Source organism: Mustela nivalis (assembly GCF_964662115.1).
Source record: "Mustela nivalis genome assembly, chromosome: 3".
In the NCBI taxonomy this organism is placed as follows: Eukaryota; Metazoa; Chordata; class Mammalia; order Carnivora; family Mustelidae; genus Mustela; species Mustela nivalis.
The window spans coordinates 83,511,909-83,538,389 of NC_139022.1; the positions used below are offsets into that span (position 1 = coordinate 83,511,909).

At 41.9% G+C, this 26,481-nt stretch overlaps 1 protein-coding gene across 3 annotated transcripts in view; it reads left to right on the forward strand.

Moving 5' to 3' along the window:
* Nucleotides 1–17,707: 17,707 nt before the first annotated feature.
* ZNF366 (zinc finger protein 366) overlaps nt 17,708–26,481 on the forward strand; it is a 69,313-nt gene continuing 60,539 nt past the window's right edge. The window contains exons 1-2 of one of the 3 annotated variants that reach the window (XM_082722924.1): nt 17,734–18,165; nt 18,341–18,600. The gene's annotated coding sequence lies outside the window, so the exon portion shown is untranslated. Of the gene's footprint in view, nt 18,166–18,321; nt 18,601–26,481 lie in introns of those variants that run through there. The other 2 variants (XM_082722926.1, XM_082722925.1) reach the window with 2 other exon arrangements.

Below are 26,481 nucleotides of genomic sequence, written 5' to 3' on the forward strand. Positions count from 1 at the left end.
TTTCCAAGACTGAATGAATAAATAAATATAGCGAAGGTTTAGATAGTGCCTTTTGAAATATTAGCAGTAACCACTCCTTTGAAATTTTTTTTTCTTTTTCTTTTGCTTTAAATCATTTGCCATTTCTCTGAAAAATCATTGGCTTACCTCTTTTTTAAAAGCTTCACTGGGATACAATTTCCATATAATAAAATGTGCTCACCAACAATGGGTCAGAAGTTTGGTTGCCTCATAATCTTACCAATACATAGTATCTTCAGTCTTCTTCCCTTTAGCTATTCTAAAGGCTTTATTCTTATCTGCCTACTTTTAATTGATTACTTGTCTTCTTATTGAGTTGTAGGAGTTTTTTTATATATTCTGGTCCTTCATCAAATATATGTATCATGAAAACTTTCTCCCAGACAGTGACTTGTCTTTTCATTTTCTTAATGGTATTTTCCAGAAAACGTAAAGTTTTAATTTTGAGGAAGTCCAATTTAAAAAATTTTTCTTACAGTTTTGTGTTATATTTTGTGTTAAGATATTATAAAATATCTTAATTTTTATGTTACCTACATGTCAAAATGATAATACCTTGCATAAAGTAGGTTAAAAATACATTATTAAAATTAATTTCATTTTAATGTAGCAACTAAAAATTGTTAAATGGCATACGTGGCCCACATTTGTGGCTTACATTGTATTTTTATTGGACAACGCTACTCTAGATGATCCCATTCTCACTGCTGGAGCCATTTGGAAAACAGGTTTTATCAGTTGGAATGCTTCAGTGTTCAGGAAACAAAAACCTCAGCTCAAAGTGAAATAAATAATAAAGAAATGTATTATCTTGTAGAGATAACAAAGAGGCAGAGAAATGCTAGGTTGTTAATGATGGTTATTGACATCATCAGGATTCATTCCTTCTCATGTCTCCATTCTACTCTCATCTGGCTCAGCTCAAGTTCTCTCTCTCTATATATATTTATAGGTAGAAGTCCCGAAAGTCACATCCAGACATTTTCAATGTCCGAAAGAAACAAAGAGGAGGATTCCTGATCTATTTTTCTTATTAAGAGTGAAAATGCTTTCCCAGAAGTCTCTCCTCTCCCACCTCTCCCCTTGCTCTCAGGATTAACTGGCCAGAACTGGGTCACAAAGTCCATGCTGAGTCACTCACTGGTGACATAATTGGATACTGAACAGCCTGAAGTAATCTGGAGAGATAGAAGAACCAGCACCACAACTGCAGGAATGGCTCTTGCGGACCAAATAACCCCCGAAGTTCTTGGACAATTCAGGGAGAGGGCACAGGGCCACTACACGTTCCACACTCCCAACTGAGCTGCTTTAGTCCTAAATACAAATGAGATGTTGTTATGTTTCTATCCCCAGGCTACTGAAGCCTAATCAATCATTTTACATAAAAAGACAAAGCAAATAAAATCCCATAGCTCAACGTGGTGCAGTGGAGAGAGGACTGCTAACTGAGGCACTTGGCTTTCATAATACCTTGCTCTGGGATCTGCAAAGTTCTTCTAACCTGTCTGGGCTTCAGCTGGCCCATCTTTCAAATGAATGTCCAAAGATTGTGAGATGAGACAGTAAAGTAATCACAAGAGTCTTTCTCTACTCTAATACAAACACAGAGAAATGGTGATACAAATGGAATGTAAAACATTAAAAAATAGATATCATACTGAAGAGTTTCAGACCCAGTTCCAATGTGTGTGTGTGTGTGTGTATTGGGGGGTATTTCCATATACCACCAAGCAACTCTTGGGACAACAGCTAGCTGGGTGCCCTATAGTTCAACTCAGCTCTGACACAATTTACCTGAAAATAGATAACATCAGTTTCCACAGGGTAAGGACTGAGTCCCACAAGACCGCCCCTCCCCCAATCCCATTCCATTTCAGACACCAGTCGCAAGTAAATCCACCTTGTCCCCCTATACTTCTGACCAAGCTACTATAGATCAGACATTCCCGCGACTCCCACCACCTCAGGTTTTGTTAATTTCTTAGAGTAGTTCGCAGAACTCAGGAAACTAGTGTACTCACTAGATTACCAGTTGAGATCAAAGGATACAACTCAGGAACAGCCAGATGGAAAAGCAGCGCAGGGTAAGGTGTGGAGAAAGAGGGCAGAGCTACCATGCCCTCTCCGGGTGCATCCTTCTCCCTGTATCTCGAGTTCACCAACCTGCAAGCCTTCTGGGTTTTCATGGAGGCTTTATTCCAGATGCATTGATTAAATCATTGTTCTTTGGCTACTGATTCAGCCTCCAGCCCCTCTCTCCTTTCTGGGGGTAGGAGTGGGACTGAAAGTTCTAAGGCTCTGATCATATGGTTAGCTCCTTTGGCGACCAGCTCCCATCCTCAGGTACTGTCCCAAAGTCACCTCATCAACAAAGGACACCTTTTCACCTCTCATCACAGAGGAAATTCCAAGGGTTTTAGAAATTGTGTCAGAAACAATGTAAAACCAAATATACATATTTCTTATCATAAACCAGAAAATCATACTTATTCAGAAACCAGAGGGAAAAAAAAAATCTCTTCTTAAAATCAGAAACAGCAAATGTTTGGAAAGTTGGAGTCGTGGGGCCTGTGGAAACTAGGTCCTGTCAGAGGTCCTTTGGAAATGGGGACCAAATGAACTGTGTGTATCATGGTGGACCAGGTTCTCTGAGTGAGACAGGGTGCTGGGGCTGAAATCCCAGCGATGGCTACAAATGTCCCACCTAAGAGATCCCCAGACTGGAACTGGAGCCTCTATCTGCCTTCAGAGCTACCACACCACAGGGCTCAGTCTTTGTAGTCCAGGAACCCAAGGCCGCTCAGCTCCCAGAGAGCCCAAGGATTCATGTCTCTCTTAAGATCAATCCCAGGGTACAGCCACTCTGGAAAACAGCATGGAGGTTCCTCAAAAAGTTGAAAATGGAGCTACCCTATGACCCAGCAATCACACTACTGGGTATTTACCCTAAAGGTACAAATGTAGTGATCCGAAGGGGCACACACACCCCAATGTTAATAGCAGCAATGTCCACAATAGCTAAACAATGGAAAGAGCCAAGTTGTCCATCAGATGAATGGATAAAGAAGATGTGGTATATGTATACAATGGAATACTGTGCAGCCGTCAAAATATCCCCTGAAATCTTGCTATTTGCAATGACGTGGATGGAACTAGAGGGTATTACGCTAAGTGAAATAAGTGAAATAAGTGAAATAAGTCAATCAGGGGAAGACAATTATCATGTGATCTCTCCGATATGAGGAATTTGAGAGTCAGGGCAGGGAGTTGTGGGGGTTAGAGAGGAAAAAATGAAACAAGATGGGACAAACCATAAGAGACTCTTAGTCTGAGGAAACAAACTGAGGGTTGCTGTGGGGGGGTGATAGGGATAGGGTGGCTGGGTGATGGACATTGGGGAGGGTATGTGCTATGGTGAGTGCTGTGAAGTGTGTAAGCCTGACGATTCACAGACCTGTACCCCTGGGACAAATAATACATTGTATGTTAATTTAAAAAGCCTATTTCTATTTGTTAATTTAATACACATATATTTAAATTCATATATCATATAAAATAAATATTGATTCATAAAAAAAGGATCAATCCCAGGGATCTGGTTTTTATCTAAGCCTGAGGCCTCCATTCCTTTGTCTATATAATCCCCCCTCCTGTCGCCTCTCCCTCCACTCCTGCCCCACTATTTGAACATACAACTCTAAATGTCTGTTTGTCTAATTATTTGTTTACTAATTACACACACAAGAAATATTCATTCATTATAAAACATATACAAAAGAAATTTTTAAAGATGGAAAAAATGGAGTAAAACATACTTCAAGGTTTTCTGCTAATTATGATGGTCCATTCTACCATGAGCTGATGTCAGTTGCTATTACTTGAGATTTTCACTAATGACATAGGGTATAAATCTGTATTTCCAAAAGCTTTCTTGATAGTGTTTAGTATTTCTATCAGGCTTCTTTGAAGATCTGATTACATTATCATTATTTTAACTTTGTAATATGGTTGAAGAAATAGGAAAAATTTCAGCTGTGCTGTTTTCTTGTTCTTTGCTTCAGTTCACACTATTAATATTCTATTCAACTTGTAATTCTTTTTGGCAGGAATCCTCTTAAGCCAAATGTCCAGATTATTAGCTGGCAACATACAGGCTACATTAGGTTGCATTACACTGCAAGCCAATGAAAGAATGATGTTGGAAGAGTCACCCACTTCACTGAATGGAATTCCCAGCTTTCTCTCAGGGTAACTCCAGCCCTGTTGAACTGTAACCATCTTGCATATGGACTAAGGGAGGGCATGTGTCATTAGATTTATTAAGTGTTGATAAATCTAAATTTCTTATGGTAAGGATAAATATGAATAGCTTTGAAGTTCAGCCCCCTCTCCTTTAGAGACCCGTGAGTTGCATTTTTCATTTGCTCACTCAAGTAAATGATCATTGTAGATTTTGGCAAGGGAGTGAACAGTCATTTAAAGGGGCACTCATTTCACCTTTAACTAAGACCTCTCTACCCCTAACATATGCCATTCCCACCCATATGCCACCTCAAATATCTTGCCCAGTAGCTGACAGAGGCTTAAGAGAATTCAATTTTATCTCAGCAGAGGGCGTCGCTTCCTTCCAGGAAAGTGACAAGCCCTTAGCAAAAAGAGGCTGTCTTAAGACCTGGGACCTAAGAAAAGAGGTCATGAGAGCAGTGTCTATGTCTATAAGAGCTGAATGAAGCTCATTCTTTATCCAAACTAATATTCTCACTTCCTGAGGGGACTCAATCCAGAGAATTGCTCAGAATTCTATAATTAGCTGATGACTAAACTAGCACCTGAATTCAGGCCTTCTACCCTGAGCCCAGTGCACTCTCCCATTCCTCACAGTCCTCCCATGTGTATTTGTTAAGAAACAGTAACCTTGGTCCATTTCATTTGATGTAATTACTGACATATTAGCATTTTAATTTCACAATTTCAACATATCCTACCTCTTCAATAATTCTTCTTCTTTTGTTTTCTGACTACTTTTGGATGGACTAAGATTGTTTATTACTGTTTTTTCCCCTTTACCGTTTTGGAAGATTTACATTAATTATTTCTTCTTTCAGAGGTTAGTTTAAAAACTTTATTTTTTTTTCCATTTATTATATCTTTAACCTTGCATTGTTAAACTTACTCAAATCTAATATTAACACTGATCTTTATTATTGGCTTATACAATTTGGAAACATAAGAACACTTAAACCCACATCCAAACTCTTGCTAATATTGACAGTGTTTTAAATTTTATCTAATTTTTAAATTCCACAAGACACTTCTATTGTTGTTGTTGTTGATGTTTTTTTCTTGCATCTCAGACTTGCCATCTGGATCATTTTACTTTATCCTGAAATACATCTTTTAGAATTTCCCAAACTCTCTCATTTGAAATAAGTCTTCATTCATCTTTGAATGAAGATATACATATACATATACATAGATACATATACATACATATACAAATACATATATACATATACACACACATACACACACATATACATTTACTGGGAACAGAATTCTAAGTAGACACTTATTTTCTTTCAGCATGTTGACAATATCATTTTACTGTCTTCCAACTTCCATTATTGATCTTAGAAGTCAGCTGTCAATTTAACTTTGTCTTTGAAGACAATATATCCTTTCCCCCATGGCCGCTTTAAATGTATGGTATATAGATAGTTTAGGGGTTTTTTTGGCTTCCTATGGTTTTACTATAATGTGCATGGGAATGCTGCATTAATATACTGGGCAGACTCTTTTAGACATCTTGAATCTATGGAAAGATGTCTTTCATTAGCTCTAAATATTCTCAGCTATTATATCTTAAGATAGTACTTTTCGCTCTCCCTCTTCTTCAAACATGGGGTCTTCAAACAAGACTTTAGCTCTCTCTTCTTTAAACAAAGGAAGGTTGTTTTATATTTTATGGTTAATAATTCCAACAGACATTATTGCCAATGCTTATGGGCCTATTTGAGTTGTCGTTTCTTCTGTTTCCTGCTCATTGTGTTTTATTTCCCCATAATGACATGATTTTTGAAAGTGTGCTGGGCCCTGTATTTTAAAAATTATCTGCAAGAATAATCTGAGACTTAGCATGATAACATCTTCAAAAAGGATTTTCATTTGTCTTTGCCAGACACCTGGGGTGCTATCAGTCTAGCTCTAGCTCAAACCAAGTTCAATGTTCAAGGTTCCCTGGACCATCCACCTGACAGAAAGGGAGAATGAAACTGTGTGCAGGAATTGGTTTATTCATGATTCACCTTACCGGAAGCTGCAACTCTTTGGGATCTCAGTTTAAAAAGAGAAGGTGATTGACTAGAATCCCCACCTCTGGTGGATTGCAGGTCTTTCCTATTATCCCCCACACCAGGAATTTATCAGAAGTACAGTTCAGTTTTACAGCTAGTTCTTTAGGATTGGCAAAAGCCCAGAAGGCAAAATCAAAGATTTGAAAATCAGTCCTATTCCATGAGTTCTCCTCTTCTGGATTTTGGCTTTTAAACTCCTCACTACCTTGTTGACATTTTGAGGCCTTTAAGATGTTTTTCATATTTCATCTCAAAATTCTTTAGGTTTTTTTTTAGTGGAGGCTTGGTCCAAATTTCCTAGTCATCAGTTACTGGGACTAGATGTTAGAATTTAGTCATCAGAGGAAAGGAAATTTTTCATAGTCCTTTATTTCTACTTTATGTTTATCAATTTGTTAGTTCCTAGAAAGTACTTTGCATATGCCAAGAATGTAATTTATCTAACAGAACCAATATTGTTATTGAGCACTCATCAAATCCATCCTTTCAAAGAACCTTATCTGGTATGATAAAAAATAGATCACAAGACATTTTTAAGTCATGACTACTTCTAGCCTTTGGATGTTAGTATGACAAACTGATGGCCCACAAACTTGTAAAAACATAATGGAAGATCCAGGGATCATATATAACATACATACATAATATATCCTACTAAGAACACTTGCTCTTCCCACTGAATAAAAGCCTCTGCCCCTTCCCTTGCCTCTTTCAGATGTTTTCTCTGTTCTCACCTTCTCACTGAGGCCTTCCCCAGACATCCTGCTTGGAACTATAACCTCTACCTCCTTCCCACACTTCTCAATTTCCATTGTTCTTTTATCCATCTTCCTCCACCATTTTATATACTATATATTATATACCTTGGCTCTATTTATGGCTGCCTCTCCAATCTTGATATATCTGTTTAACTTCTACGTTCCTGGGTTATAAAATAGGACTAAGAAAACTATCCCACTATTCTTCATATAGCTTTTTCACATATAAGCATAGTAATAGATCAGGAAGAAAGTCTAAAAAGTGATATTTTTTAAAAAAAGAACCAAATGAAAATTCTAGAACTGAAAATTACAACATCAAAAAGAATCTACTGGTTGGGCTTAACAGTAAAATAGAACAGAACAAAAATCAGTGTACTTTAAAATAGTTCAAACAACGGTAGAAGCGAAGAACAGAGAGAAGAGAGATTAAAAAAAAAAAAAAAGAGCAAATCCCCAGAGACCTGTGGACAATATCAAAAGGTCTAATATATGTGCAATTGGAGTCACTGAAGGAGAAAAGAGGGGGCAGCAAAGACTATTTGAAAAAAGAATAAATGAAAAACATCACTATTAGGAGAAATATTTAAATTTACAGATTTGGAAAGGAGAGAAAACCCACACAAAATAGATTTAAACACACATACAAGCATAGGCATGAGTGTCAAACTGCTAAAAATAAAATTTGATGAGAAAAACTTGAAGAAAAAAGACCAAAGGACTTCTACAAACTCATTCCGCATCAAGTAAAACATGGCAACCAAAGTTTAGTGAGCTTGGAGTACTGGGAAAATTTTACACTGGAAACATTGCTGCTTTTCACTATGTAGCACAACAGTTATGCCAGGAGTTCACTGACAAGGAGCGTCAGATAAAACAGAGATGGCCGGCTGGAGAGGATATTAACAGCTCTTTATTTCCTTTTTGGTTGGGCAAGTCTCCCCTGGGAAATAGGATGATACAGGCTCATTGAAGGCAGAGAGATTTTGACACAAATAATTCTAAAATCAGGGAAAGAGAGAAGTGAGATCCTCATGGTAAGCTTGCGAATGGCCTGACCAGAAAGTCTAGTGCTTTGTGGAGCCAGGGGAATTTCTGAAGTAGAATTAGAGGAAAGAAATTTGGGGGACATGGGGAAGTCCCAGAAGATTTTGATTATTTGCCTGCATTTGTTTCCTTGGTGTGATTTTCTTCCCTCACACTGTAATCTAACCCTTCTCAGGGTGGGTAGGTCTCATGAACAAGTGTTTTAAAAAATAAGAAGGCAGATCATTCTTTCCCTTCCCTTTCATGAATACATCACAGAGTTCTAGAGGTAGCTGTAGACAGATCAGTTTTCCAGGGAAGGGTTCTTAACTCTTTTTGGCAGATGTGGTGTCTTTAGTTCATGGAGGATGATTTTAATGACTGAAAACAAATACATAAAACTCCCAAATGTAAACCCAAAGTTTGTTGCTTGTAATTATATTTTCCACGCTAGACTAGAAATGAGGTTATAGCTTATTTGTGATATAAACCTCTTTTCCTCTTTTTGTTCCCCCTTCCTTCTCCACCCACCCATGATTCCCTCACCATCTTTATGCTTTAGGATCAATATTCCTCAGGGAAGGGAGGAGTAGAGCAGTCCAAGCAATCGGTACAGTTTGGTTGCCTGATGTGGAGGTAAGTGCCCAGTGTCGGGTCCCACGGCTGCACACCGATGGAAAAGGTGCAAACTCCCAGCATCGCAGCAAGTCTTCCAGGCCTGTCTGCAGCCCTTCCTGTGAGCAGAGGCATTTTCCTGTGTTTGAACTCACCACCAATGGCTGTCCTACCAAAGGTAAACAGCAGCAGTCTAAGCAAACTACCCTTTTCCAAAAGAAAGCTTTTAACTTTTCTTTTGGAGGAGGCAGAAGGGGGTTGTTTGAGGACTGGGTGGAGGAGGACAGGGAGGAGGTGAGACCAGAGGAAACACAAGTGACCCCAAGCCTTGCCTTGCATGTTCATTCTCTCCTCTCTTCTCTTCTCTTTCCTTTTCTTTTCACCTCCCTCATTATTTTTGGCTGGCTCCTTTGTACAGGCTGCCTTCTATTAACTGACAGCTGCTTTGAATGTCAGTCGTATCAAGTCATCTGCTAGCTGTGCACCTCTGCTCACATCACTCTGAGGCCTCCGGTTTGTCAGCTTCAAAGCGCCTCACAAGTGGTGACTTGCCTCCTTTGGGGTGAGTGTTAAAAGAAGGGGAAGCCTGGAAAAACTCATGACACTTCTGGAATTAAGCCTGGAAGCTTCTATCTCATTTTGCAGAAGAACAAATCAGGACCAGGGCTCCTGGGTGGCTCAGTTGGTTGAGCATTGGACTCTTGTTTTCCACTTGGGTCAGGATTTTGGGTCCTGTTACAGAGCCTGTGTCGGGCTTCTCACTCAGTAGGGCTTCTCACTCAGCACCAGGTCGATGTAGCTTGAGAAATTCTCTCTCCCTCTCCCTCCCCCCGCTTGTGTACTCTCTTTGAAATAAGTAAAATCTTTAAAAAAGAGAATGAGTGAAGAAATCAGAACCAAAGAAGAGCAGCGAAGCCTAGTGCCAGGCCTTGTGGCCAGTAAGTGGAAGGATGGGGAACCAGATCTCCTCATATCTAATCCCAAAGGGGTTCTTCCTGGTCCTTGCATTTATTTATTTATTTACCTTATTTATTTATTTATAAATACTACATTTTTTAGAAGATTTTACTTATTTAAGAGAGAGACCAAGAGAGAACAAAGGTACTAAGTGTTGGGGGGCGGGGTAGGGAGGAGTAGAAGGTGAGGAAGAAGCAGATTCCCTGTTGAGCAGAGATCCTGATGCAGAACTCAATCCTAGCACCCTGGGATCATAACCTGAGCCTCAGGCAGACACTTAACCAACTGAGCCACCGAAATGCTCCTGGACCTTGCATTTAAAACCATGTTTCTCAAGAAATCTTAGCTTCCTCCTGTGTTGGGGATGATGACATTTGAGAGGGGATGGGAGAAGGAAGGGTGGAGGAGAGTGCCTAATGGCCCCTTCAATGGAGCCTTTCTCTTTGATCTCATTCATTCATTCAACAAATGTATATGGAGCGATTTCTATGTTCCAGGTAACTTCTAGACCTAGAGATACAACAAAGAACTCAGAAAGTTTGGGTTCCCCCCAAATTTATAATCTGTTGTTTGTACTCGTCTCTAATGAGATTCTGGTTTTGGTAAACTGGTTCTGTTAATTCTTTTTTTTTTTAAATAAAATATTCCCCCCCAATAAAATATTTTCCATATCTAGCTTTCAAAGCCTTAACTGATATTCATCAAACACTCAGAGCCTTAAGCGCAGATTTTGCCATTACCTAACAAATTAGCTGCTGATCTTCCAACTCCTGGCAATTTGAAATCTATTTTAAAAAATAAGAAACACACCTAAAAAAAGATTTGCCCCAGACAGCATCATCTCTGCTCACTGACAAATGTAGGAGAGAAATAAAGAAACAAATCAATGGTACAGATAGCCAGCTGAACACTTACAGTCCGTTATATCCACCTCAGGGGTCACTCTCCAGTATTCCAGGCAGAATGCAGAAAAGTATGAATACTTTAAAGCCAACCCCCTTTGTTTGGTGATGGGGTGGACATGGATGTGGCAGCTAATAGCCTTGTTGAGTGTCGTGATTGCCATCAGCAAATATTCCCACCTGGGATTTGGGGTTTGAAAATTTAAGGCCAGAAGTAAACTAATGGCCTTTCCGGTGTTAATGTATTTATTACCTTTCAGGGTGTAACAAATTTCCCCCAAACCTAGTGGCTTCAAAAGTACAAATATTAATTATTTCACAGATTCTATGGGCTGGGCATCAGGAAGAACTTAGCCAGGTGATTTGGCTCAGGAGCTCTCACGAGTCTGCCATCAGAATGGGACATCAGAAGGCTTGACTGGGCTGGATGAGTCACTGTCAGAATGGGGCATGCATGGGGTTGTTAGAGGAGGCCTCAGTTTCTCTTTGTCTGCCCCTTTTCACAGGTTACTTAAGTGTCCTTACAACACAGCAGCTAGACTGCTTTTCCCAGAGAGAGCACTCTAAGAGAGTGAATGGAGAGGAAACCTTAATGCCTTTTATGATGGGTCTTCTAAGTCCTTCCCCAGTACATCTGCCTTATTCTGTTTTTAGAAACAAATCACTAAGTCCAAGTGATTAGATCTCCAAGGGTGGAAAATTGGGCTCCATCTTCTCTTAAAAAGAGGCATATCATAGACGTATTTTAAGACCATCAAGGGGTGCCTGGGTGGCTCAGTGGGTTAAGCCGCTGCCTTCAGCTCAGGTCATGATCTCAGGGTCCTGGGATCAAGTCCCGCATCGGGCTCTCTGCTCAGCAGGGAGCCTGCTTCCTCCTCTCTCTCTCTGCCTGCCTCTCTGCCTACTTGTAACCTCTCTCTGTCAAATAAATAAATAAAAATCTTTAAAAAAAAAAAGACCATCAAATTTAGGTTCCTTTCTCATATAAAATTTTTTTTTCTAGAATCTTAAAACAAATCAGCAGTTTCATCTGCTAATACTTCCCTATAAACTTTAAAAACAAAACCACCATTACATTATCACCCCCTCAAATTAATAATCCCTTACTATCTTCTAAAAACAATGTTTTCAGTTCTAAAATCTTAAAACTAAGAGATTCCACATCAAAATTTAGATTTTTTTATTTTTTAAAATAAGATGATCCAGTCCCATTAGGCCTATGTTCTCACATGGTCACAAAACACTTTAGATGGGACATGGACCCTTCAATTTGCCATGCTCCTTACCACACCCTCTTGTATTATGCAGGAGGCACTGATCTGTGGTTCATTTAATATTTGGGTTTATCACTGGTCTAGGTCCAAGGAGGCTGAAAAGTATGGCAATGGCATTGAGGGAGAGAAAAGCCTGACCACCAGTATGAGCTGGGTCCCAGAAGATCAGGAAATGAGTCAGGGTGTAGGTTTTCATAGAATAGCAGCAACCCTTGGATCTTACCTATGCAGGGCTGTAGAGATGACAAGGGTAACCAGAGATCTGGGCATTAGTCAATACGGTCTTGGAGTATTTGGTTGCTGTTCCTGCACAGAATTTGGTCCTGAGGACCTAGAGCCCCAAGCACAATCAGCCACCACTGAGGGGACCATGAATCAGCCAACATATATCAAGTTTCAGTGCTTTTCCTAGGACTGTGGAAGTTACAACCTAAAGAAGGGCCTGAGAGCCATGAAAATTGATATAGAATTGTTAAGCCAGCTTTATCATATTTAACTCAATTTATAAATATAAAGAGAGCTATTTCTTGTCCCTTGAGTGCCACAGCCACGTACAATTTTAGGATGCCTGGAGAGAACCTGTATGTGGAGAAAAAGGCCTCTGTGTTCCCTCTGGAGGAAAGCTGAAAGGATGAGCTTTACGGAATTGTGGAAATGAATACCGGAGGAGAAGGCGTGCCCATCTCTAGCAAAATAATGAACCCACAGTTTCTTTTAACACAACTACTGCCATTCCTTAAATTAACAATGCCCATTTGCTTGCATCAGACTTCTGGAGCTCAGAATGCACTTTCCCATAGACAGCACATGTTCCTTGGTGTTTAGTCCACAGGCCAGACCATAAGACCCATTATACGCTGGAAATAAATCCTAATGCTACCAATCTGTCACCTATAACAGACTTCCTTAGAAAATGTCAGCCCGGATTCTAACATGGAATACCTAGAACACATTTTCCCCAACCCTAGCAGTTCGGACACTGAGTTCTTCTACTCTATCCCTCAAACTCATTCCCTCTGGGCCCCGTCTGAAGCCACAAGTTTTCAGTGACAGCACTGGGTATATGCTAGAGGAGAAGGACCTTTTTTGGGTGAATGTTAAGAAATTGAGGCATGGGGATTCCTCTTAGGCCAGTGACAGCAAGACAAGCAGACCAGGAGGCTGGGCTGGAGCAAGGCAGGTAGGTACTCAGCTTTGGAGGTTCCCAGAAATCGAGGATAAGGGTGGGGACATGGTAGAATGTGTTGCCATTCAGGAGTATGAATCTTTCATAAGTCAGCTGTCTGTGTGCCAGGTACTGTCAATATTCATTTTCCAACATCCTCTTGTCATACAATATATCAGCATAGCTCTCACATCTTATCATCCCATGACCTCTCCCGGCATTGCCAAGCCCAACGACATCTCTGGATAGGCTCTTAATGGCACGGTCACATTTAGACGAGACTTCACAACTGATCATTTTCTCCCACTCTTGCCCTTCTAAAATCCATCCCTTGCACAGGGACCACAATAGGCTTTCTGAAATACAAGTCTGATGATGTCATTCCTCTCTGTAAAATCGCCAATGATTTCTCATCCATCTTAGCATCAGGTCCCAAATCCAAACTCAGATCTATCGGGCTGCCCCCTGTGTAAGCTGCCGCCCCATCTCTGTCTGGCACACACCTGCTCAATCTTCAGGTCTCAGTTTACATGTCATTTTCTTTTCTTTTCTTTTTAAGATTTTATTTATATTACAGATACCACAAGTAGGCGAAGGCAAGCAGAAAGAGAGGGGGAAGCAGACTCCCTGCTGAGCAGAGAGCCTGATGTGGGGCTCGATCCCAGGACACTGGGATCATGACCTGAGCCAAAAACAGAGGCTTAACCCACTGAGCCCCCCAGGCACCCCTACATGTCATTTTCTTATGAGGGCCTTCCCTGACCATTTGTCCAGATTTAGTACCAGACTTCAAGCTCTCTTAACTCCTCTACTTCTTCTTCAGAGGACGGACCACAACTGTAATTATTTACACATTAGGGTACAACCTGTTCAGTTTTTTTCTGGGTCTCTCCTCTGCCAGGCTGTGAAATCCAGAAGCACATGAACCACATCTAGCACAGGGTTTTCTGGTCTATAAGACACACTCACCAAATGATTGCATAAAGAGCCTCCGTGCCACGCATTTTTACCTTTTATGTCATAAAGCATGTTACTCTCTAGTCTGAAGGGCCATTCACGATGTGATAAGAAGTGTTTGGTTAGAGGGCAGGGCAAGTTAGAATTGGGGTTCAAGGTCCGAATTCCCTGGGTTTGAAATCTTACTCATCATGTGATGTTGGGGGAGAACTTCTCCATGCCTGTTTCCTCATCTATCAAAAAAGACAAGGGAAAAGACAGTAAGGGCACCTACTTCATAGGGCAGTGTGATAGCTGCATCATATATGGCATGTAGTGTGTTTATTAGAACGGGGCCTGGTGCTTGGTGAGTATGTGAAAGATATTAACTATTCCTCTTCTTTGCTCCTAATACTATGAAAACTAGGTATTGTGTTATTATCTCCGCTTTGTCAAATGAGGAAACTAGAAGCATAAAAAAGACTTTAACGTCAGTAACTTGTTTAAATAAATCCTTCGTATCATTTTTATATGCAGAAAAAAAAAACTAAAAAGAACGAAAGGAATGAATGGTCTCATGTTTTGAGACTTGAGATTTGGAGGATGTTGGGGCTTGGCAAGATGAAGAGAATGAATCAAAGATAAAAGGAAGCGTGCAGGCAGTTTCAGGCCCAGGACTAAGCCCTCTCTTCTATGCACTGATATGATGAAACTTAGCATGTCCGTAAAAAGCCGAGATGGGGAATGTGGAAGGGAGAGGGTGAGTCAATGGAGCCTGACTCAGAGCAGCATCTCCAGGCTGCAGGAGGAAGTCAGAGCTCCAGCTCCGCAAGCCCTTCCAGAGCTGCTCAGGAACTCTGCCAGTTATCTCCAAGGGCATCCCTCCTTAAACTGAATCCATTTGAATTTAAAAACAAAAACAAAAACAAAAAAAACCATAAAAAAACTATGCCATGCATCTCATGTGAGAGGGAGCAAATGCCAAAAACCAAAACCAAACAAACAAACAAAAGAAAACAAAACAAAACCAAGCAAAAACGTTGTGAATCGCGTATGGACAATTGTCCTAGAGGGAGGTGATTCATGTATCGGACATTTTAAAAGACACCTGGCAAGGACAGGAATTCCTGGCAGCCCACTTGTAATGGTACCAAACTAGAAACAACCCAATGTCCATCTGCAGTAGAGTGGATGTATTAACTGCAGTACTGTCACAAAATAAAATACTCTCTAAAAATATGAACGAATGAGCCACACCTGCACTCTAAAATAGGGGTGAAAGTCACAAATATTGGGGGAGGGGAACCCAAAACAGAACTACAATCTGATATCATGTTATGCAAATTCAAAACTAGGCAATTCCCATCTATACCAGTGTGAGATGTCAGGACCATGTGACCCCTGAAGGGAGGTAGTGGCTGGAACGCCAAAGGGCAGGGGTCGGGGGGGGGGGGAGATTTCCTTCCGTTTCTGTTACTCAGATATGTTCATTCTGTGAAAGTTTAGTAACATGTACTTATTTTTTGTGCACTGTTCTGACCATATGCTATATTTCAGTCCACGCTTCATTTCCTTACCTTCCATGATTGGGGTCAAGTTAGTCCTGGGGTCAATAGATAGCCTCAGAGTTCCAGATAACCAGAAGCTTGGAGACGTATGAAAGAGGATGCTTGCCAATTGTGAAGCCATTTTGCGTAGAGCTCGTGTTTCTGTTGTGCTGGTTCTGAGCCTTGGCCTCACTGAATTTTACATCTTGGTTTTTCTTCTTGTCCTCTGATCCCGTCACAGGGTCTTGCAGTCCTCTTTCTACTCAAACAATCTCCACAGTAACCAGTGCCATGTGGGGCTTACCTGAGAGTGTGTGGCCGAGCCATATTCCATTTCTACACATGTGTTCCCTCAGTTGTCTGGGGTTCGCGCATCCATTCCCTTCACTTTCAGTCAAAACCCAAAGAAGCTGTGAGACAGCGGGGCAGGAAGCTTCACCAGCTTGAGCTGCCTGGTTAGAAATTTCTCCTGTGAGACCTGATACGGGGGAGACTCGGGAGTTTCAGCTTCTAGACACATGGTGGGAGATGTTCCAAGTACCACAGGAGGACTCTTGATGTGCCTGGCAGGGCAGGGAAGGAGGGAGAAGCCTTTCCTGTGAGCCTCCCAGGCTGGGTTACAACGAGGCCTGTGCGTGGATGGGCTTGGCACGGGCAAGACTGAGAATTCTTTTTCGGAAACTGCGGCAGGCATATTCAGACATTTTGAAAACACAAGACACGGGCTTCCAGGTTTTCCAGAGGTGATGTGGCGGGTCTGGACCAGACACCGCTCCGTTACAGCAAGGCCGCGCGCCTGGGATGGCACATGGCCCCGGCCAGGCCAGCCTGTCTCTGGGCGGGTCAGCTGGCCTGCAGAAAACAACAGGCCTCAACGTGACAGTTCCCACATTCTGCAGACTTGAAAGGGAAATCCTCTGGCCTCTGACTGGGCTCCTGGGGCTCAGCCCTGGCCTTGCCTGAGACCACAGGAGGAAGAACAATAAGGAAAAGGGGCCTGTTGCTATCCCTGGCTCTTCAGGTGATCAGCCACATCTTCACTCCTGCCAGGGCTCTGCAGCCTTGTTCCTCCTTGTTCCTCCAAGTGCCCTCACTGCCTCTGCTGAGCGATGCCACAGAAACCCAGCCCAGCCTCTGCCTACTTCTCCCCACTCACCCTCACCTCACCCCCACCTACTTCCGTGCACATCCCAGCACGGGGCTTCCTGACGCTCACAAGCGCTCCAGCGTCTGCCCCCAAGGCTGCCAGTCCTGTAAAAAATCCCCGCACCTATCCCTTCTCCGCTCCATGCTCTCACGCTCCTCTTGTGCCTTCTCAGACTCTCTCTGTGATTTTCTTTCCCCTTTCTGCAAAGGCAGGGTGCAGAGGAAGGCCAGCAGGGGGCCCAGGGCCCTGGAGCTGACTCAGGAGACAGAGGAGCGTTTTGGGTTTTGCCCCTGATGTGCGTGACCTCGGGCAAGTGGGACAGACTCTTCTCTGGGTATGAGTTTTCTCCTGTGCGGATGGGGCTGGGGGACCCAGGCCAGAAATCCCTGTGTTGTGCCAGGAGGGGTGCCATGGGCAATACAAGGTAGAAGATAGTTCTGGCTCGAATAAACCTACTGAGTAACACACATATGCAGATAGATGGAAGGATGGATGGACAGATACACAGATAAATTAATGGGGGAAGAAAACTGTAAAAGAGTAACCTTATTCACCACTGAACCCAATAAAAGTCGGAGACACTGAATCACAATCCCCCTTTCCCTGAATTCACCTTAATTGGTCCTTGTGATCAGGTGTGACTCTCCACCCTATTTTTTCACAACTGAGTGAAATGAGGAAGTTCTTTGAAGCTGGTTTTTCTTCTGCTGCCACGAAGGTCCACATAACTGCCGGTTCCCGTTTGCGGTGAAAATGGCCTTAACCAGATGAATGAAAGGTACAAGATACACAACACAATCAGAGCGCCCCTCCTCTAACCGGAGCTCACGCCGACCCACTGAACTACCACGCACCTCTCGCTTGTTAAAGGATATTCCCTCCATGTCCTCACTCCTTCTAGTCAGCCTCCCCTTCCCTTTTCAACAACTGGCCGGCTTATCCAAGACCTAGGCTGCTTCACTGTGTTTTGAAAACAAATGAGAAATTGCCTTTCAGTTTTTCCAGAGGTGACAAAGTCCAACATGAGCTAACTATGTCCAGTGGCAGTATGGGTGGGTGGCTTTTTGGTTTTGTTTTGTTTTCTTTTTGAACATATCAACAAACATGGAAGCTTGCCTTGGTGTTGGCTGCAGAGAGCTCTCAGGAACTAGTGCATGAATCTGCTCTGTTCCTGGAAGATGTCTAAGGATCTGCAGTTGGGCTACAAAATGGTAGCAATGCTGGTGTTTTAAAGAGCCCAAGAAGAGCCAGATGTCCTGACTGACCAGCACCCTGCCCAGCCTCACCGGCTGCAGATGCGCCTCGGGTAACACAACCGACCAACAGTGCCTTTGCTCAGAGGCAACGTGAAATGATTTGTTCCCTTTTGGCTGTGTCAGTTCTGCAAACCAGATAGCAGAGGCTACAAGCTCAGGAGAGCCTGCCTTTCTGGAACACCATTTGTTTGGACAGGACAGGCCAGTAAGGCTTTTCATCTCTTTAAACCTCTCGGGGTTGAGGGGGCGGGGTGAGGTGGGGGGGGGGTATATTTGAGGAATTCCTTTTTTTCAAAGATTTTTTTTTTTTTTTGCCCCTTCCAACATTTTGTTTAAGAGAAAATGAGATGTCTATCTTCTGTTTCCTTATTTTTTTTCAGGAAAGCAAAGGGTTGTTGACTTCCTCCCTCTCCCCTCCCTTCCTTCCTTCTTCCCGAAGGTACTCATCTGAGAAAAAGAGAACGAAGTATTGTTCCTGTTCTCTTTCTTAAGTCATTTGAAACATTGTCCCTGCGAGTTCTTTAAGTTCCCTGCAATCTGTACACAAGAGAAAGAGGGAGAGAGAGAGGGAGAGAGACAGAGAGAGCAAGGGATCAGGTAAAGCACGGGGGCTGCTGCAGCCATTCAGACTCAGGAGCTGGTAAGTTACCCATGCAATCATTTCTACTTCCATTTCAATGTCCTTGGGATGGATACTGCTGTGGGCACCTCCAACAGAAAATGCCTTGCTGGGTATAATCCTTAATCAAAAGGTATGACTGATGGATGGCCCAGAATTTAAGCTTATACTTTTTTTTTTTTTTTTAAGAGGATACTGATGCTTTGCAGAGCTGAGGCCGGCAGAACTGGAAATAAAATTGCACTGGGGCTAAGGAGGACAGTGTTTTAGACCTGATTTTGGGTACAGATAGCGTGGCTGGGCTAGCTTGGAGCCACTGGAGTGTGTGATGTGTCTTACTGGAGGGTTCAGTGTTCCTCAGTGCTATGTCCTGGGAAACTTTTGAGGGTGTCTGCTAAGCTGTGGTTTGCGCTAGGGCTTTTGTTACTTGTTGTCTGGATTGAGGGTGGCCTTCTCTTGTTCTTTTCTTTCCATTCAGGAACACTCTTCCCCCCAAAAGAATGTTAAGTTATAACTGTTAATCTGCATCACTGAGGCTGGAGGAAAAAGAAATGAATGTCACTTTGAATTGTACCGCATGCTTATGTGTTCAGTTCCCACATGTGGACTGAGTGTAAATGTATTACCCCTGTCAATGGAAGATGTCACCTGCCACAGGAAAGAAGGCAAAGATTTGGGGGGCATATAGCTTTAGTTTTGGAAAACAACATGTGGCTAGAATAGGATTAAGATTGATCTTTTCTGACAGGAGGAGCAAAAAACTAAGCTACAGACGCGATCGAAAAATACTCACCCAGCTCCTGGTTTTCCAAGCACCAGATAGAACAGAGCAAACTGGTCAAGCTTATGCAGACAGCTAGTTTTGAAAAGTCTAACTTGCTTCACTTAAACTTGTCAGAAAGGATAATGTTACCAAGAACTCATCATGGCAAGCCATGAGGGAGTCAAGAGCACACTGTCAAAAATAGGCCAGCAAGGTCACTCGGAAAGACTTTGTATAATTACTAATATTAGCCATTTAATTCAGAGAGGTGTTGAGTGGATGAAAGACAAAGATCATGCAGTTTTTGGAATATTCATTTCTATAAAACTTAGGGAAAGAACCTAGAAAGTGAAGAGTACACTAAAAACAACCAGTCTCTCATTTACAGATTAATTTGGCCAGACTGCACATGAACCACAGCCCAGTAATTAATCTTTACTCAGAACTGAGCCATCATCTTAATGAGACTCAGAAAATGTGCTGCCACCAGGCTGTAATGGACGTTTTGTTCCATTAGTGAGATTTCTTTTTTCTTCTCCTTTTTTCAAGAGGCTTTCCTTATGAGCACTGTAAAATGAGCAATGTAAGACAAGCTTGATTAGCGTTTGCCTGCTTCAGGATGCAAAATTATTCTAATAACACTTGAAAGGGGCTTCCAGCCACCCCATTTCATAGATCTTTGGGGTCAAAGGCTAGCCAGGACATACTGACTTGGGCATTTTGCACCTTTTGTCAGCAACTGTGACCCCAGAAGAAGACTCTGTGTTGTGATCTCGACTCGCTTCTTTCGGTTTCATTTTTTCTTGATAACATACTTAATTTTGTGCTTAATTAGAACATAGAATGTTCTGCAGTTTGGTTATTGAATAAAAGCATCAGATGCAATACAGTATGACAAAAAATGACGGCAGGGTCACCCTGTCTGAAGACAAGCAAGGTAAAATGTGGGTATGATGCCAAAGGCGCAGAAAACAGCCACACTCTAGCATGCATCTTCACTGTGGCCTGAGGTTAAGGAGCTCGGGATATGTTCTCTTCTTTAGAAGAAAAAATATGGATTATTTCCATTTAAGTTGTTAATCCAGTGCAATGAGAATATTAGTTTGATGTTGGGGGAAAATTTCATCTACATAAAGAGAAAAGCCATTTAGTCTAGTTGCTACCAATCTGTCTCCACTCAACTCCAGGGAGTTGGTGCTTATGGAAACTTCCACTGTGTGATTCTTCTTTGGGGTCATCGGAGGCTCTTTTGTGATATCATCAGGGGAACTCCTGCTCAGAATGATTCAGAATTTGATGCAAAGAAGATTTTGTTAATTTATTTGGGTCAAAACTGTACATCTAATTACAAATTTGTCAAATAAGTGTTAAATTATGTTAGGATGTGTCCTGTAGGTTTTCATGCTGCAATGTGAATCAAATTAGAGCCTCAAAAGCACGGACTTTGTTGTCCTACAAATTTGGGTTTGAATTCCAGCTTTGTCACTTGCTGACTATGAACCGGACTTAGGACAGGTTGTTCACCCCCCTAAGCCTCAGTTTCCTTAAGTATAAACTTGCATCCATGTAATAGACTTGTGAGGATTAAATAAGATTATGTATGTAATGCAATCAACCGTGGCAATTATGGACAACGCATGGCAAGGAGCGGGCAAGTAGCGGGTCAATCAATACCACCTGTAATTTTTTAAATTTTCATATATTACTTAAGGGTACTGTATTTTTGAAGGTGTGGTGAATAGAACACTTCTTCCATAATTTGTCGTCATTATCTTTGGTCAATACTGTGACAAGGATCTATCAGAACAAAATTCCTCTTTGCAGCTTTAGAGTTGGGCCCACATTTAGTGAAGGTATCTTGAACCCCAAATTCTTGTAAGATAAAGGAAGACAGAGCTGAATGTTTTGATGTTCATTTCCTCTCATGGCAGAAACACCAGATTTAACCCCATTAAAATGCCGGCTGTGTTCAGCAGAGCTTGATGCAGGGGAAAGGTTGCCCTGGAATAAAAGTTTTCAGCTTAGATGAGTGTTAGAAGAGACTGCAATTATACTGTAGATGTTCCATTCTCCTTTTCACCTACTTCCCTAAACCGTTGATCTCTGTGTGGTTGGTGACCTTTTCCCTGGCCATGGAGGGCTGGAGACACGTTTTTTTGGAGACCATCGTGGCAGTACCATGACTCAGCCACAGAGAAAGGACTTGAAAGGACATGTGGTCTCCCTACTGAGGGCGGCACCCTTGGTGATCTCTCTCCCTAAACATTTTCGTAAAGAGCTACTTAACTTCACGTGGATAATAAGAACACCATTATCACCCTAGTGTGCGTCGGTGGCTGGAGGTGGGTGGGGGGGTGTGGTTCATCCAACTGCTGTTTTTCTCTCACTTTAAACTTTAATACATACATGCTGATTAATTTGCCAAGTAATAAAGATACTTGAGCTTAGGTCTTGGTTAAACCTCCCTCTCTACTTTCCCAAAGAAAACGTACAACCACAGCAACGACCAGAAATCTGTCACTTATAACGTGAAACTTTAAGATTCTTTTGTTGGATTTCTGATACAGTAAAGACTTGTTTGAACAACTTAATCTTTGGAGAGCCACCTGAGGTTGGGGTGTTCTACATACTGTGCAAAAGGTACCTTCAAATGTGACTTCAGTGTAATGGAACAAGGAGCAAACTAGGAGTCACAGCACTTGGGTTCTGTTCTCGTCTGACCTCCACCATTCCCTGTATGTGGGACCTGGAAGGTTTCTTTACTTGCTTGGACCTCAGTTTTCTTGTTTCCAAAATGATGGAATCAAACAAAATCGGTGATTCTCAGGGTGGTCTGTGTGGGTTCAGTGTGCATCAGAATTTACCGGGGTGCTTGTTTACACTCTTCTTCCCTGCCCACTGCAGTGGGTGATCTGTGAGATATGATACCGACATCCTATGATTTTCTAAACAAATGGTAAGTGTCTTGTTCTGTTTTCTTCAGGATTGCACTGACATTAAATAAAAATGTATCTTTTAAGTGGAATTCCTTTTAAGTGGGATTCCTATTTGGCATCACATATTTTTTCCAGAAATTAGTTTTCAATTGATCAATTGTAATTCTAGAAGCTGTTAGTCTTATAAAGTAAGAAATATGCTAGCCAAACAATCTGTTGAGACTAATCAGAGTTCTATAACCATATATAAATCACAAAGAGAGCAATTGCTTAGGTGTATAAATATTATAATATTGCATGCATAGCATTTTTTGATTTATGCATTTCTATAATATTTTCCTCTTACAGTGAGCATGCATTGTATATTTAGTCAAGAAAAACAGACACTAAATTTTTCTATTCAAGTTTTAAAAATTATTCTTAGTTTCAATCTCATAGACTTTTTGATTTGTTTTTGCGTTTTGAAAGTGTGTGCTTGCCGAGCTTATTTCAGACATCAGATCCTCGTCCCTAAGTTAGTGGTGACATGGAAAGGCAAAAGAATGATACTGGTGTTTGAAAAACCAGCACACACAAGCCATGTTAAATCTGCTTTAATTATAAGGAAAACCTGCAACTTAAAGAAGAAATTGTTCTTATTTTCTTGATTTTGTTTCTACCTACATCACTCAATTTTTTTCTAAGTTTATACCTAATTAAGTGGAGTAGCAAGGGATGCAGGTCTCCATCTGATAGGAACAGAGAGACAAGAGAGACACAACAACACTCTTAGAAGCAGCTAGCCTAATAATGGCTGCTCACTTTTGACCATTCAAATAACAAATACTTTGGGGGAAAAACAAAGACATTCAGATAAAGGAATAAGAACATGTCTTTATCAGGAGATACGTGTAAGATAGGAGTTCACCAGAAAATAGACATCATGAGTATAGGGACCTCACCTGTTCACTGCGATGTGCTCAGGGCCTAGAAAAACACACGGCATCTAACAGCTGCACAATAAATATTTGTTGAATAGATAACTTAATACTTAAATGGACTATAGAGTGAAATATGCTATGTTTACGTAAAGCCAAATGCAGTAGCTAGTAAGTAAAAAAAGTTCACCAAACTTTTTTAGGGTCTAGGCAATGGCAAACTGCCAGCCTGACATATTTCTTCCCGGCCTCAACTGACTGCAATTATGGCTTGTTCCACCATTATGTATGTGGCGCTGCTATACTTATGTGTATTAAGGTGTCATCTCAGCAAGGACCCCACCTACTCGCTCGTGGGAGATCAACATTTCTCAGATCCACAAAGAAGACTGTCGGTCGCATTTTATTTTCCATTTGTTTTCGGGCAGATGATGGGTTAGCAAATTGTTTTTGGAGAAAGAAAGAGAGAGAGAGAGAGAGAGATGGTTTGTTTTTCCTTGGCTGGAAGAGCTGGGGGCCAGAATTCAGCCTTGTAGGAAACGCTCAGGGCTCTCTGTTTTTTTTTATAGGCAGGGTTGTAAATTCAAGTAAAGGGATGTCACTCGGGCTGAGTTTACACAAACATGAAGGGGTGAATTCAGGGAGGGAAATGTGATCTCCTTGGGGTGCACAATACCCTTTCCTTTATATAAGCAGGCAGTAGAGATGATCAAATGGACCAACACAGGATAGAGACAGATCTGTACTTTTTTGGCCAATTTAAAGTGTAAATATAAGTATAACAACAACAAGGGGTTCATGGGGTCTAAGGTTTCTGTCATTTGCAGTAGAAACTGAAAAATCTCTTTCTGTTCACACTGATAAAGCCAAGGACCAGAGCACACAAAGGCAATTTTGACCCATGCTATTTTTCTGTAATGTTACGGCCTCACTTAGACCTCATTCTATGATGGCCACAGGTCTAAATGGCAGAATGAGCACCACCGTCACCCCCCACCACCAACGGCAACATTTAGAGAGGAGTCATTTCCAAGTTTGGAGCCTGCTAAGAACTGTATATACATCATTTCACCTCACCTTCCCATTCTAAGAAGTTAGTGCTTTGTTGCTCTCAATTCAGAAATGATGAAAGACAACCACCTTGTTTAACTAGAGAAAGTAAGTGATTTACTCAAGGTCACTAAATTGACGTTGCTTGTGTCGGGTTACTCATCAAGGGGAAAAAGTTATCTGCAGCTAATAATATTTTTAAAAAATTAAGTTTCCCTGAAGGTCGTGCTCCTCATCAATAGCATGGCATCGCCTGGGAGTCTGTTAAAGCACAACCCCCAGCTCCATCCCAGACCTCTTGAATCTGAATCGTATCTTAACATGACCTCCATGGGATTAAGATACACATTCAAGTTTGAGCAGCACTATATTAGGGGTTTGGCCTGTTGTATATGGAGTGATTTCAGAATGTAGGTCCCTGTTCAAAAGAGTTACAAAAGCCATTTGTTAACCTTGACTTTATCTAAGACAACAGAACTCTTTCCTGGAGAGTGATTACAGTGGTTATTGGACAAGTCTTGAGTCTATGCGGCTCTCAGCTACATTAGGCATGATTTTTATGGTCACACCAAGCAGGTCAGCTCCACACCAAGGGACCCCGATAATCTCAGAGAGAAAGGTCTGGGGTATTGTTTTTCAAGTGGGTTCTAAGCACGAAACATCAGAATCACCTGGCACAGATTTCTAGGCCTTCCCCAAATCTAATGAAGCTGGGAAGGGGGCCAACGGTCTGCCTATTCCATAAGCTATTAGCTCAGGATAAGGAAGTCCCATGAGGAGTAGTTGGGGTGACATCAGCCCCCGAAGAAAGGCAGCTTTTCAGCAGCTTGAAAAAAAATTTTTTTAAAGAAACCATACCAGAGAGAGTAAGCTCAGAGTGCTTCCAGGAAGAAGAGGTGTTCTACCAGCTTCTTCCATTGACTGCTGGAGAATGGGGACAAGAAACCCTGCTACCTGCCTTGAGTCTGCCTCAGGGAAAAGGATGGGGGCCTCTGGGGTCTCCAGCATCCCTGCCAAGGAGCAGATGCCAACACACACACCTCACTCTGCCCAGTTAGAAAACTTCATGGAAAGAATCCTTCAAGTTTCCTTTTCATGGGGACTCACCGTTCTGTCTTGGAACAGAAATCAAGAGGGGGTATTGTTGGAGGGGTGGGGAAAGGAAGCAGGGCCGGAAGAGAGTGAGGGAGAGGACCGGAATAGCCTCTGGTTTGCTTCGTCCAGGCCTCTGCCTGGATGGAGATGGTGGCTTCTCCCCCTTAATCAAGGCCCTCTGGCCTTCTTCCACAGGAAGTGCAGGGAGACGGAGAACTTCACGTTTTCAGCTCTGTTTTATGGAACACCCACCGCAGTACACCACCACTTTGTTTCTGGCTGTTTTTCTAGTTCAGGCAGCTTTCTTCCCCACAGCACAGTGGATCCTCCCACCCCCAGCAAACGCCCCCTCCACTGGAGGATTTTTTCAGTCAAGAAAAAAAGAAAGAGATCTTCCAGCATTATCATATATGTGTGTGTGTGTGTGTGTATACATAAATATATATATATTACTAAATATATACATATAATAAAAATATAGAAATACATATGATATACTAAATATATATATCCAGGTGCTAATGAGAACAATTTTAAGGTGTTAATGAGAACAATACTTAATCTATCAAGACGGGCTTCCTGAAATACTAGACCTTGAACTTTTAGGGTGAGGAACATTCAAAAAGTTCCACACAGTTACTCTTAGGTATGTGCAGAATCTCTCCTTCTACCAGGTTTTTTTCAGAGAGGTGGGTAAGGAGGGACTATTTGGAGCACCATCTTTTCTGACGCTCAGGAGACATCTAGTAATGCAGTAAGCAAGTCAGTGTTTCCTCCGACTTCGTCCACAGTGTTCCTGCCACCCAGTCCAAACTCAGCACAATGACCCATCTCTGGCTCTGTCTAGGTCCCCAGGGGGGAGAGTTTTTATCTCCTGACTACAGCCCAGGCCCCAGGTTTGAGTAGCCATGCTGGAGAGGAGTGGAAAGCCCAGTTTGGGGACAAGATGGTACAGCCTAATACTGTGTCATTTTGAAGAAGGAAATCCTATCTAGTGCGTCTTTACAACCTCTAAGGGCGCAGACCTCGCACTCTTTACAATGGCTTACATTGGCTCCTTTGTGTTCCTTCTGACCCTTCTAGGAGAGGAATTTTGGCATCACATATTAATCCATGAAGCTGGGAAGGACCTTGAACCATG